The following is a 13,191-nucleotide window of genomic DNA, read 5'->3' as shown; positions in this document are numbered from 1 at the left end:
CTGGATTCAATCCTTAATACCACAGGAATGGATGTGTTGGTCCACATCCCAAGTAGGCTTAGGAGGTGAAGGCAGGAGTTCAAGGATATCCTGAGCTACATAGTTAGGTTGGAGGCCACTCTGGCCTGGAGATCCTTTCGAAGGAGGAGGAGGAGGAGGAGGAGGGGGAGGAGGAGGAGGAGGAGGAGGAGGAGGAGGAGGAGGAGGAGGAGGAGGAGGGGCAGGGGAGGGGCAGGGGAGGGGGAGGAGGAGACAAAACCCTGCAATGTTCATGCTTTTATTTATCAGTTCGTCACTACATAAAATGCAAGGCCCATCTGAACGCAAGCTGGTTTATTTTTAAACAGAAGTGGAGAATATTATAATAAATACCATTGTAAGATCTTTCCTTGTTATTTCCCATCTTTTTTCTGATTTCTCATTTAGTGATCCCTAACACAGAGCAGGGCTTTAAGTCACTCTACTGTTCCCAACTGCTGTGCTTAAATTGTTTCTGGAAGCATGGGGGCCCCCCTGAGCCCCCTCGAGCCCTCTGTGCAGCTGCAGATTTAGCTCTGGGCTGGGGAGATTGCCGGAGCAAAGTCATTTGCATCAAAAAACACTAGCTGTCTATCCCCATTAGGAAAAACACTTGGTGTTTCGGTGCAAATTATTTTAAAAGGGCAGATAACTTATGAATGCGGAAAGGGTAATCCATAAAGATGTATGCAATTTTGTTCAGTTGGATGTCCTCGGGGCGGAAACACCAAGGATAACAGGCACACTAAATACAAACAGACACAATCATAAGACGTGACACCCGTGATTAAAATACCCCTTTCAAGAGTCCTTCACACTTACGAGGGAGTCTCTGCCTGGTTAATATCAAGGCCCTGCATTTCCTGCAACCCAGAGGTGGGCGGGACTCTCTCTCCTCTGGATTCCTGGAAGGTTGCACATTTCTAGGGCTTTGCTGAGACCTATTGAGCACAGTGCTGGCTGGATTAGAGAAGGTTTCTTCGTGAGTGGTTAGGAGCTAGGCCTCTGGAGCAGCAAAGATCTGGTTCTTGATGCCAGCTTTGCCACTTTTCTCATACCTAGAGATCTTCCTCTGCAAATAGGAAAGCGGCTTTGTTGAAAGGATTAAACATGACCCACAAGACCAAACCAATCCAGACCAGTGACGCAGAGGTAAAGCGGTTCACTCTCCTTTCTACCCGATGACACAGAGCAAAGACTGAAGAATGGACTATGCCTTGTTGAGTAGCACACGAAAGAGAGATTTGGGAGGCTGGAGAGATAGCTCAGCAGGAAAGAGCACAGCGGGCTCTCTACTGTCTCAGGCACTGTACTTTGGTTTACTTCTTTGTCTTCACACCTCACACTGTCTCTTCTCGCTGGCACTTTTTGTGAAGTGAGCACCGGGACTACTTAATCAATGCCTATTTAAGGGATGCAGGCATTTGCTCTTAAAGTGGAGGAGAAGGAAAAAGTTCACTTGTCCTTAATGAGTCTTAGGAAAATGAAGCCCAGTGGACAGAGGGCACCAAGGAGCCTAAGAACAGTGTCATAAATGTCATAGACCCTGTGTGCAGGGGGCCAGAGACCAAAGGCAAGGTTTAACTTTCGAGTTCAGAATCATAACAGCAGCAGCTGGTTCACACTGGTGGAGAGTCCCCCTCCACACAGTTCCTGCAGGACTGACCTTGAAGGCAATCATCAGAGTAAAATCTGGTTAATATCGGAGCCGCTGGGTTTAGCACCAAGTAGACCTGAATCCATTTTCTAATTCCACCTCCTCTTGCCTGCTCTGTGATCCTGGGCACAGTACTTAGCACTGTCTCAGTGTCTTCGTTTGCCCAATTTGAAAGAGAGAAAGGTAGGACCGAAAGGGTCTGTTCTCTTGGATTTCTTACATGAAATAAACTATACAAAGCCGTTGGGTTAAGAGCACAACCCTGGAAAAATATGCATTTATTATTGTGCTAATTAGTCAACATAACGGAAAACTCCCACCGATCTGAAATACGATAGAAGAAATACTGTGTCTCAGAAGACCCTCCAGCAAGTGAGCCTTCCTGAGTGTCAGGTCATGCCTTGGACAAACGTACTCTAGAGATGCACATCCTTCCATAATGTTTCTTCCATCTCCACAGGTTTGTGTAAAAGAAGAGTCTCTCAGTGGAAGAGATACAGGATGGGGGTGGGATATTCTAGAACAGGAAGTGTCTCAGTCCCGTACCAATACCTAAGCGCAAGGGATGACGGGAAATGTAGTTCAGGAATGGACACAGGAAAAGTTCAAACAGTAGACATTTAAAAGTCTCATTTATTTTTCCTTTTAAGAAATACCGTTATCAAAAACAGTGTGTTAAAGGCACAAGGTTCAATATGGTCCCATTAGAATCTAGTATCTAAATGAACTCCTTGACGCCCAGTGAATATGGGCAGGTACTGTCCATAGCTGGAGGGTAGATAAGAAATGACTTCAGCAAAGGGTGCTTCATCTCATCTCATTAAAATCTTAGCGATCTCAGACACCACGGTCATCGGCTACTGTAAAAGACTCATTACATGAAGTGGTAGGGTAAGAAACTGGTGTGGGAGGGAGCATAGCCCTGGAGAACACGTAATAAGTTCTGGTCGCTATCATTTCCTTTGCCCTTTTGTCCCTGGAAGCCACAAGAACCCTTCAGAGCATGAGTGAACTTGCCATTCAGAAGTCAGCAATTTCTCAGGGAAGGAAATACTCATGTACTTTTCCCAGTATAGTATGATTCATTTTTTGTTGTTGTTGTTCATCTTGTATTTTTAGAGAATACAGATGTGCCTTAGATCTTCAAAACTCACCAGCAAAGCAGGGATCCATGACACAGACTCAGTTTGTTTCCACCAGGAGTTTTAGTTTTGACTGGGTCTTGAACTCATAGAGCTCTATATCCCCTTGGCCCCGCCCCCAAGGCTGGCATGAGAAAGGCATGTGCTCCCTCCCAACCTGCAGGCTTTACTAATAAAGTATCGTTTTTGTTAGGGAGATCAGGAATGTTCAGTGGCTGCAGAACAATGACAGATTTCTAATATATTTTTTCTTAACTAATATATATTCTTTGGTGGGATCAAAATTATGCCTATAAATTATATACCGAGTCTTTTCTTTAATTCCTTTATCTCCTACGAATCTTGTATCTCATATTAGCTTTAAGTTTCATTTTCTTCTCAGGCCTCTGTGAATTCGAAAGCTTCTCTTTACTCCCTGGAACATTAGCTCCTGAAGAGGAGAGGGAACTATGGGTGTCTTCATTCTACACTGCGTGCTTAGTTTTGAGAATGGTGCTTGGTACCCTAATAGATGCACCATGGTCTCAAGATACCCACATGTATGTTTTCAGTTGGGGACATTCTGGATCTAAGTGGTACCAATCATTCCCCCTTACATTAACTTGGGTCTCGTTTTCCCTGATAGGAAGGTCTGAGACAAACAGTATGTTGTCGACTGGCCACATTCATCCATGGGAGTCTGAGGCCTACAGCGTCTCTGCACCTCAGCATCATAGGAGGGGATCAGCTCTCTGGTCCCCTTTCATAGACTTGCCCTACTTAAAAGCCATGCTGTCTTTCCACATAGCGTGGGTGGAGTGGAGCACGGGAAACCTCAGGGTGGACAGAAGGGGCAAGTGCACAGTGACTTTGGGACTTCCAAGGAATAAATTCTCACAGGAAGAGGGCACTGTGCTCTTGGCTGGGGACTAAGGAAAACTGAAAGAAGAATTTGAGGAATGATCAGTGCTTTTTGGCTATTTAAAACTTTCTCTTTATTATAGATTTAAAAAAATACACACACACATATGTTTATAGATAGTAGACCAGGATTAAAGAACCTTCTGTTTCTTAAAAGACTTACTGATAATTACTCTACCAATAAGTCCTTTTGGAGAGAGAATTGTCTTTGGGAATGCCTACATGGTGTGGGATAAACATGAACAGAGGAGGACTTAAGCAGACAGGGGAGTTCACAGACATTTCAAGGAAGGAAACACAAGTAGAGAGGAAGGAGAAGTGTATCAGTTACTTCTTTGACTGTTACTAAATACCTGACCAAAAGGAACTTAAAGGAGGAAATATTTGCCTAGTCTCAAGTTTGAGTCTACATTTCATTGCCATAGTGAGGGTGTCTAGAGGCCGTGGATACAGGAGTATGAGGCTGCTTACTCACATCTCTGTAGGCTAGGAAGCAGAGACTGGGCAAGAAGAGGGACAGGGCAACACATCTCAAGCTCCCTCCACCCCAGCGATCGACTTCTTCTACCCTGGTCCCTTCTCTCAAAGGTTCTACAGCTTTCCAAACAGCGCCCCCAGCTGGGGATCAGTTGTTCAAATCCCTGGTCATGTGGGTGACATTCTTCACTTAAACAGTAGCAGAAAGATGAAGCCAGGAAGTTTGCTGGGAGGAGGAAATGAGAGCTAAGGAAAAATCTATGGTCATTATATTTGCTGTGATGGAAATTCCAGGATTGAGAGAGGGTGTGGCTTGGAACCACGTGTCACTGCCACACCGCCCAAAGAGAGCCTACACCCATGTATGAAGGTGTAGCCTCAGTTACAGTGAAGACCTTGGGTACTGGGGATACCAGGATCCTGGGATTGCTACCAAGGAGAGCAGCTGGTGGCGTGGAGCTGGCCTGAGGCTAACAGACAAGATGTATGTTCCAGAGGTCGTAGAGGCTGAGCTGCTTAGGGCATTTTTGAGCCTAGAAGATGGTGAGTGAGTTCCAGGTGTCAGAGACTGAGCGATTGATATTTCTGGACTTGGGTTTTGCTTTGACTTGATTGTGACTGTGCTCTGATATTTTCCTCTCAGAATAAGAAGCGTGCAACTCATTGTTGACATTTTAGGAGCCCACGATCAAAACACTTTGGACTGTTAAAGAGATGTTGGGGATTTTTAGACACTGAACTTTTAAAAGGTTGAGTTTGTTTTTTCCTAAAGACTATGGATCCCTTAAAAGTTATGTGTATATTTTGATATTAACATGAGATCTCGGGTGATAAACAATAAAGAAGCTGTAATTTAATAGTGATATATTTGTATATCAGATCAACAATGGATCAATTGTGCTAATATTTATTTATATATTTATTTAGTCAACGTGACACAAGCTAAAATACCTGCATAAGATTGACCTATAGACAAATCTGTGGAAGCATTTTCTTGATTAACGACTTATGTGGGCGGGTCTAGCCCAGTGTAAGTAGTTCTACCCTTAGGCACATGGTCCAGGGTGGTATAAGAAAGTGAGCTGAGCAAACCATCAGGAGCAAGTCAGTAAGAAGTAAGCAAGCAGCATCCATCCCCTCCATGGCCTCTGCTCCAGTTCCTGCCTTGAGTTTCTGCCCTGACTTCTCTTTATCATGGACTATAAGGTATAAAATAAAATTAACCCTCTCCTCCTCAAGCTGCTTTTGCTCATTCCTTTATCATAGCAACAGAAAACAAAATTGGGCAAGGAAGATCTCTGTGTAATTCTGAGAAAAGGTTCTCTCCTTAAAGTCATGCTGAATTGCTGGTCATAGGTTACTAGGTATATAGGGAGCAGAAACAACATTCAAGTTAGAATCTTTAAGCATTTAAAACATATGTGAAGGGCTGGGGGAGACACCCAACAGTGCAATCTTACTGATCTGAGTTCAAACCTCAGAACTCTGACATGAAGGTTGAAGGAGAAAACTGACTCCACAAAATTGTTCTTTGGCCTGTACACGTGCCCACGTACAAACTGTGGTGGTTTGAATAGTATGATCCCCATAGACTCATGCTTTGCCCAAGGGGAGTGGCCTTTTAGGAGGTATGGCATTGTTAGAGTAGGTGTGGCCTTATTGGAGGAAGTGTGTCACTGAGGGGGCTTCATGGATTTCTGTGTCCCCACTATTCCAGACACAGACAGACAGACAGACAGATAAGGGAGACACACAGAGGCATGGAACTCAGCAGTAGACACATATACATATTCATATATACACAGGCTAATATGCACATAAGTAAATAATGAAAAATATTCTCTACTGTTGAAAAATATATTGGCTGAATCAAGGGACAATAAACGATTCTGCCAATGTCACACCCAGAGTGCCCTCTGTCCTAATATTTTGGGCTCTAGTACATAACCAGGAATGTCTCCTTTTACCTGGAATCTGTGGAAAGTTCCTGGGAATTAGGTGGCAGCCTTTGCCTCTGGTTCTTGGTCCTGTTTGCTTCTAGGGTCCCTGGTTCAGTCTCTCGTCCTCAGTCCTTGGCAATTCCTCTGGGTTGGTCCAATGTCATCAAGAGAAAAATCTGCTTTTGCTCACAATGCAATATTGAAAAGGTATTGCCCAATTTTTCTGCTTTTCTTTGTCATCTTTTTCTTTTCTTTTTTTCTTTTTCTTTTCTTCGTGATAGGGTCAAGGCTGACCTTGAATTTGCTATGCTGCCAAGACTGGCCTTGAACTCCTGTCCCTCCTGCTCTTCATTCCAGGGACTGAGAGTACAAGCACCCATTACCACTCCAAACTTTTCCCTCTTCTAAACCAGAGAAGTAACCAGTAAGTTTACATCTATGTAGTGGCCTGGCTAGAATCAATGGCTTCCAGATTTAAGCCAGACTTCTTTGTCTTGAAATATTCATTTATTCCTCAAGAGGGTTTCTCCAGATGCTAATTGTCACCCCAGGGAGCTGACAGCGAGGTTCTCAGATTAGATACGTGGTCAGCAGAATGTGGGGCAGTTTTCAAGACCTAAAAATAAATTTTAAGGGAAGTATATCTTTACACACAAAATTGAATTAATCGCGGGAAGTATAATTTATAGCCACAATACAGATCCAAGAGGATCTAATACAAACAAAGCACAGAGAATTAACTCTTCTGCTCCTATTCCTGAAAATATTGCATAATTGCTTCCTCTTTTTATTGATCATGTAAATGATTTTCATTTTATTGGTTCTAACAACTCCAGTATTGTCATGGCAAAATGTGAAACTTCTTATGGCTGGCTTTCCTCAACTCATTAATCTGTGTCTAATCTATTAACTTTTTAAAAAGCATTTTTAAAATGTACCGTGTGCATGCATGCATGTGAGCATGCGTGTACCAGCATGCCTGTGTGGAAGTCAGAGGACAACCTGTGAAAGCTGGTTCTTTTCCTCCACCATATGGGTGCCTTGGGGTTTGGTAGCCATCTTGTGCTTGATGGTACCTGCTAAGCCATCTTGCCAAGCCATTAAAAAACAAAACCAAAAACAAAACCAAAAACCAACTACACTTGCGTTCCTTATTCCTGCTCTTAGGATACCTGGCCTAACTCAAACCACCCTAGGTGTATGCTACAAGACACAGAGTTTTCCCAAGGGCCAAGAATGTGCCATTCATGTTTGAGATGTCCTTGTTACTTTTAGGATAAATCACTATTTTGTTATTTTGATATTTTAAAAGCCAAAACATCCCTGAAGATCTGTGAAGGTAGAGGTGATGTTTTTAAATCCTGACTGTTTTTCACTCAAGGGACTGACAGGCAGTCTTCGGTCACTCAGCACGAGGGTCCTAAATGGGTTTCTCCTTTATACAGAGGAGGGTGAGCCTTTGTAAGTGTCCATGGAGGAGCAATAGACAGGGAGACCAGAAACTCTATTCAGTGACCCTGATACAGCGTCTGGGCCACCATAGCTTTCTGAGCGGGATACAGTGATGCTGTGTTCATGGAACAGCTGAAGGGACATTTGGAAGCCAGGCTGCCAGGCTTGATGAAAAGGCCTCCTACGTTTGTGGCGGGTGTGAGCGTATCTCCTCTTGGAGCTTCCTCCCTTCCACCTCTTGCTTCAGCAATCACTTTTGGGAGGGTGCTGGGAGCTTAGAGAGCACTGGCCAAGGTATTGCTGTGCCTGTTGGCAGCTCCAAGTAAATCCGGGTGACAATCTAACCCAGCGTGGTGGTGGTTTGAGTAAGAAACGTCCTCTGTAGCCTCAAGCATTTGAACACTTGGTCCCCAAGTGGAGGTGCTGATTGAGGAATTTTATACAGTATGGCCTGACTGGAGGAACTGTATCGCTGGGGGCTTGTCCTGGAAGTCAAAAGCCTTGTTTACTTACAGTTTGCTCTCTCTGGCTGCTCCTGTCATCCTGCCTGCCTCCTGGTACCATGCTCTCCCTGTATGCTTACCCCTCTGGAGCTATAACACCACAGAAGTGTCTTCTTCCATAAGTTGCCTTGGTCGTGATGCTTTACCATAGCAACAGAAAAGTATCGAATGCATCCACAAGTCCCAAATCCAGATTTTTTGAGCACTATCAGGATACTCAAATAATGCTTTCCATTCCTAACTTCAAGTGCAGAGTCAGCAAAACACAGGTGCACTAAAAGATGTTGCATAAATGATCTTCATGTATGCACTAAGGTACATATGAAACAAGTGAACTTTAGGTTAAGTCATGGGTCCTATCCCTGAGCTATCTAGCTACGTACATGCATGTGCTCCAGAATCTGAACTAGAAAATACTTCTGGTCTCAAGCACTCCAAATAAGAGAAACCCTGAATAGGTACAAGGGGGTTGGGGGGAAGAGTTAGGTTTTCTCTCCTCTCCCAGGCAGTTCAGTATTGTGAAACGGTGTCACACACCTTGCAATGTGGAGGAAGAATCGATTCAAAGTTAGAGTTGCCTCTTCGTTCCTGGATGACCTTGGACCCAGCTCCGTCATGTGGCAATGAGGAAACAATACTGCAATACAACCGGGGAACCCAGGACTGTTTTAAGGGCAGACTGATGAGGATTGCACAGTGTCTGCCTTGGTCAGTATCAGCTATTGCTATAGTTAATCTTTGAGGGCCGAGATCTCACCTACTTAGACGTTTACCAGAGCCTGAGAGATGGGATGTCTTGTTTCATTGCCACAGAGCTGTTGATGACGATCCTTTAGGTCAGCTCTTCCGAAAGCTCAACTGAACACTTTTCTCTGCCATGTTCAGTTTTATTCTCCCCAGCACTGGTTTTTGACAGAGACTCTTTCTGCATAGCTAGAGTTGGCCTCTAACTTGTGATCCTTCTGCTTCGGCTTCCAAAGTGCTGGGATTACAGAGGCGGGCCACCACGCTCGGCTTTGCGTCCTGTTTAGAAGAAAACATGCCACGTACAGGTCTAGAAAATTAAACAGAAGGAAACGATGTCTATTGTCTGCAGGGCTTCGGGCAGAGCCTTGTTTCATATTCGGTGCTCACGACTTCTGGAGAGTAGGCCCCGCTGCTCAACGGCAGACTGTGTGATGTGCTTTATCAATCATCACTGGATAACGGATGGCTGCCAACGTTAGACGGGATGGTTGAATAGAAGTTAACGTTTTGTATAATGGGTTGTTTTTCTTCGAATGGTTTTTCCTTCAAAAGTTGCAGACAGCGGTTCTCAACAGCTAATACCTTCATCTTTATTTTTAAGTGCTTTCCGATTTCAGAGTTAGGAGATTAAACACCTAAAAGCCAGCATGGTAAAAGCTGGGTCTCTGTCACTTGTATGGTGGACATTGACCTAGACGAGGCTTTACAGATAGCCTTCCGGAGGTCATCAAGAAAGGCAGGTCCCATGTATCCATTGGATAATGAATTGTTTCCCGCTTGGAATAAAACCTCTTGTGCTTGCCCTTTTAAATGCAGCCTCACTCATTACTCAGTCCAAAGTTTACTTCCAAGTCCTACCTTAGCAGACAGGTGCCGAGCCTGTAAAGTTTATTGCAGTCAACCTGTCCCTGTTCCAGAAGCAACTGGTCACAGCCATTTCCAACACAAAGCTTGCAGGTAACCCTTCCGTTTCTTTATAGTCTGTTTCCAGATACTCAGTGACCCATAAAGTTAACTTATAACCAAGCCATTGCCACGAGCAAAGCAAGCTCTTATGTCTGGCCCTAAAATTGCTTTTCCCTAGAACTTTCATGTTTAGAGACAATGACTACCCCTCCCCTCCCCCTCCCCCCCTCTCTCTCCCTCCCTCCTCTCTGTACCTCTGTCCCTCTCTCTCTATTTGCGTCTGTCTGTCTGTCTGTCTTTTTTGGCCTAACCCTAGTCCTTAACCCAGGGTTAAGGAACCCTGTTTCTTTTAAGCATTCTCCTAACTCAGGAGTATTGGATTTCTTAATTTGCCTTCATGAGTGTGCACCAAAAGCCCACACACACACTGAATGTCCCGTAGAACAGGAGGTGGGGGACCTGCTCACTGAGCCGAGGTCAAAGACTGCTGTGGACTCAAAGCACCTGTGCAAACACAACAATGGATCAGTTACTGTTTACAGTCTGATGTCCTTTGCTTGCTTCCCCCGTACACCAAATAGGGTGGGTACATGTATTAGAGGGGTGATCAAGGGACTCAGCCCAGAGGCAGGGTAGAAGATGAACCTCATTAGGATTCTTGAACAGCGGATCTCAACCTTTCTATTGCTGTGACCTCCCCATAGGATTATTTCCCTGCTCCTTCATAACTGTAATTTTGCTACTGCTACACATCGTAACATAAATATCTGTTTTCTGATGGCCTTCGGTGATCCATGTGAAAGAGTTGGTCTATCCCCAAAGGATTCAAGACTCATAGGTTCAGAACCGCTGGTCTTGAATCTAGGAAAGATCTTGTGAATGCCCGGGATTACTAAGTTATTCAACCTCCTTGTTTTCTAGACTTGAGTAAGCTGATGAGTTCTCCTAATTTGATCAAAGTTACAAGACTAGTGAAGGGCATCTGCTGTGGAGCTTTCCTCACGACAGCCAAGTTTGTTCCACCAAGATCTAATTTTATCCTCAGGCACAGCCATTAACTCTGTGCCGGGTCAGGGGGTAGGGGAACCTGTTTGTTGCTTCTGTAAATCTGGCAAGACTGTGTCCTGTAACCTAGTAATATGCGAAGAAAGAAACCAGGGGCTCAACCCCCATCACAAAAACATCCAGACCCAGAAAATCTTCGCTTCTAGGGTTTTAGAGATGGGAGCTCCCATGAAGCAGTCCTTTAGCGTGGGAAATTTAAATTGTGTTTGCAGTAATCTTGGGATTCCACACAGATTCCTCGGGGTCCTACGAGAGAACATTAGAGCTGAAGAAAGCGAAGTTCAGACTGGCAGAACGTGCTGCAGGTTGGGGATTTTTGTCAAATGCTAGAGCTAAGGTTGGAGCCAGGTGGGGCCTTTTGTTCTTTGTGATCCCTGGCCTCTGACTCTCAGGGTGTTTGTAATTGTTAAATATGGGGACAGTTGTTCCCTGATCAAAGGAGGCCCAAGAAGACCTGAAGACAGCAGGGAGTTGGAGGAAGCAGGGTAGGAGAGGAGGTTTAGGGCTTGGCTGTGGCAGCAGGGTGATCCCTCCTCACTTATGTCAGGAATCTGCCTCACTTTGCCAGTTTCTCTCTTGCTGCAATGGTATCCTCTAGTACCCATGTGGCTATGTGGTGTCTGCTGCCTAGAACTCAATACATATTCATGGACTCAGAGTGCATACCAGCCAGGATCTTCGGAGTACTGTACTTAAAAAATAAATCAGATTTGCAGAAATATAATTACTGGACAGGACTTAGTGGGTCTACAAGGCCTGTTGTATCAAGTAATGGATAAACTCAGGGGTTAACATACACATAGGAGAGTTCTCAAGGTTAGCTACCTCCCCCCTTCTTGTGCAGTGTGTGTGTGTGTGTGTGTGTGTGTGTGTGTGTGTGTGTGTGCGTGCGTGCGTGTCTTATGTCTCCTTCCAGTTGACCATGTTCCCTCTCTCATAGGCACAAGCTTGACATGCTGTGTTGGGAAAGAGTGAGGTCTCCACGTTGATGAAAGGCAGGGCTACTCTCAAGGAAGATGTCTTGGAAGAGCCCCTAAACTGCTTCCTGCTCTTGACAGGTAGGTCATTTCCACCACCCTCAGGGGCAATCTAACCCTGAATGAAGATAAAATTCACGACTAGAAAGTCACCCCTCCAGTCGAGTAGGATGGCTGGATCCTGGAGGCTGGGCCATTTTTGCCTATGTAAGAGCATCCGACAACAGTGTGACAGCTTCTAGTCCTTCAAAATGCCCTCAGGTACAGGAATGGGTTAGACGTTCTCAGGGGGGCAATCCTGGATTTGTTACAGAGAGGTCAATATGCAAGGGGAACCATGATCAGAAGGGAGAGAGGGAGAGAGGCCATTCACAAGAAACAATGTGCTCGGCCCTGAAAACCAGGGGAACCCCTTGGAGACTGAGCTTGTTAGAGGCCATTCTGATTCCCTCCACCCGACATTGTGTAGTGTGGTCAGCTCAGCGTTCAAGGGTGGGCTGGTTTATGTCAACATGGTGGGATTACCACAAAAGTCATTCTTTGTACTGGGGAAAATGAAAACCAACTAAGTTAACATTTTTCCCCCTGTGACCCAATTCCTGGCTTTCTCTGCTTTGTCCTCCTCTGACCAGTCCTTTAGGCTCTGTGAGGTGTTGATGCTCATTTGTAGCAATAAGTTTTATGGCATTGAGCCACTGACTAGGGGTATCTTTATTCTGTTTTAACCCACTAAGAATCTAGGGGACAGACTGGTTGCTAAGGCTTTGGTAAAGCAACAAGTGACTGACACAGGAGGACAAGGACACGTCCCTTCTGCCATCTCCTCATTCACTCGCTGTCCCCCAGGGGGTTTCTACTAAAGATCTGGTTCCCCAGCTCCAAAGCAAGGTCGGAACTCCAACCACCATCCCCAGCCACTCCCCCAGCCAGCTTGCTCTGCGCAGGCAGAGCCTTCCACGCCTTCCCGGAGTCTCCAAGCGCACGCGCCACTTGACTAGCGCTGTCATTGGCTGCTGCCTGTTGCTAACCCACGTGACCGGCTCCGGCACGCTCCGCCCCTGCTCCTGCTAGCCTAGTGCGTTCCTGCGGACGTGCGCTGCTGCCTAGCCTCAGGCTCCAGTCCTCTGCTGGATGCTGCTAACTGTCGTCCGCGATGCAGCCGCCGGCCACAAGGTGGCAGTGCCGTGCTGCGTGTCTACACGCCCCTGGCTGCGCAAGACCAGCCTGGCAAAAGTTTTCCAGTCTTCCAGCAGATGCGCCCAGGCCTTGAGTCCTCCGGGGCGAGACGGAGGCAGGGGGTGGGGGAAACGCCGATGTCCCGGGATGATTTGCAAGGCATGCATTTGTTGTCACGAGCTCGGAGAAACAGTTTCGGGGACCTGTCACAGATGCAAAGTCTGTTGATAT

At 45.6% G+C, this 13,191-nt stretch overlaps 1 long non-coding RNA gene across 16 annotated transcripts in view; it reads left to right on the top strand.

The window, feature by feature from the left end:
- The window catches only part of LOC102551899 (uncharacterized), a 37,285-nt gene that overhangs the window by 17,372 nt on the left and 6,722 nt on the right, over window positions 1-13,191 (top strand). For 15 of the 16 annotated variants that reach the window (XR_015641539.1, XR_015641542.1, XR_015641538.1 and 12 more), the window contains one exon: window positions 11,748-11,865. This is a non-coding gene — a long non-coding RNA (uncharacterized LOC102551899). Of the gene's footprint in view, window positions 1-11,747; window positions 11,866-12,518; window positions 12,673-13,191 lie in introns of all 16 variants that reach the window. The other variant, XR_015641553.1, reaches the window with a different exon arrangement.

This window comes from Rattus norvegicus, chromosome 17 (assembly GCF_021556685.1).
Source record: "Rattus norvegicus strain SHRSP/BbbUtx chromosome 17, alternate assembly SHRSP_T2T, whole genome shotgun sequence".
Taxonomy (NCBI): Eukaryota; Metazoa; Chordata; class Mammalia; order Rodentia; family Muridae; genus Rattus; species Rattus norvegicus.
The sequence above is the reverse complement of the archived record's forward strand: the minus strand, read 5'-3'. Positions and strand labels throughout refer to the sequence as shown.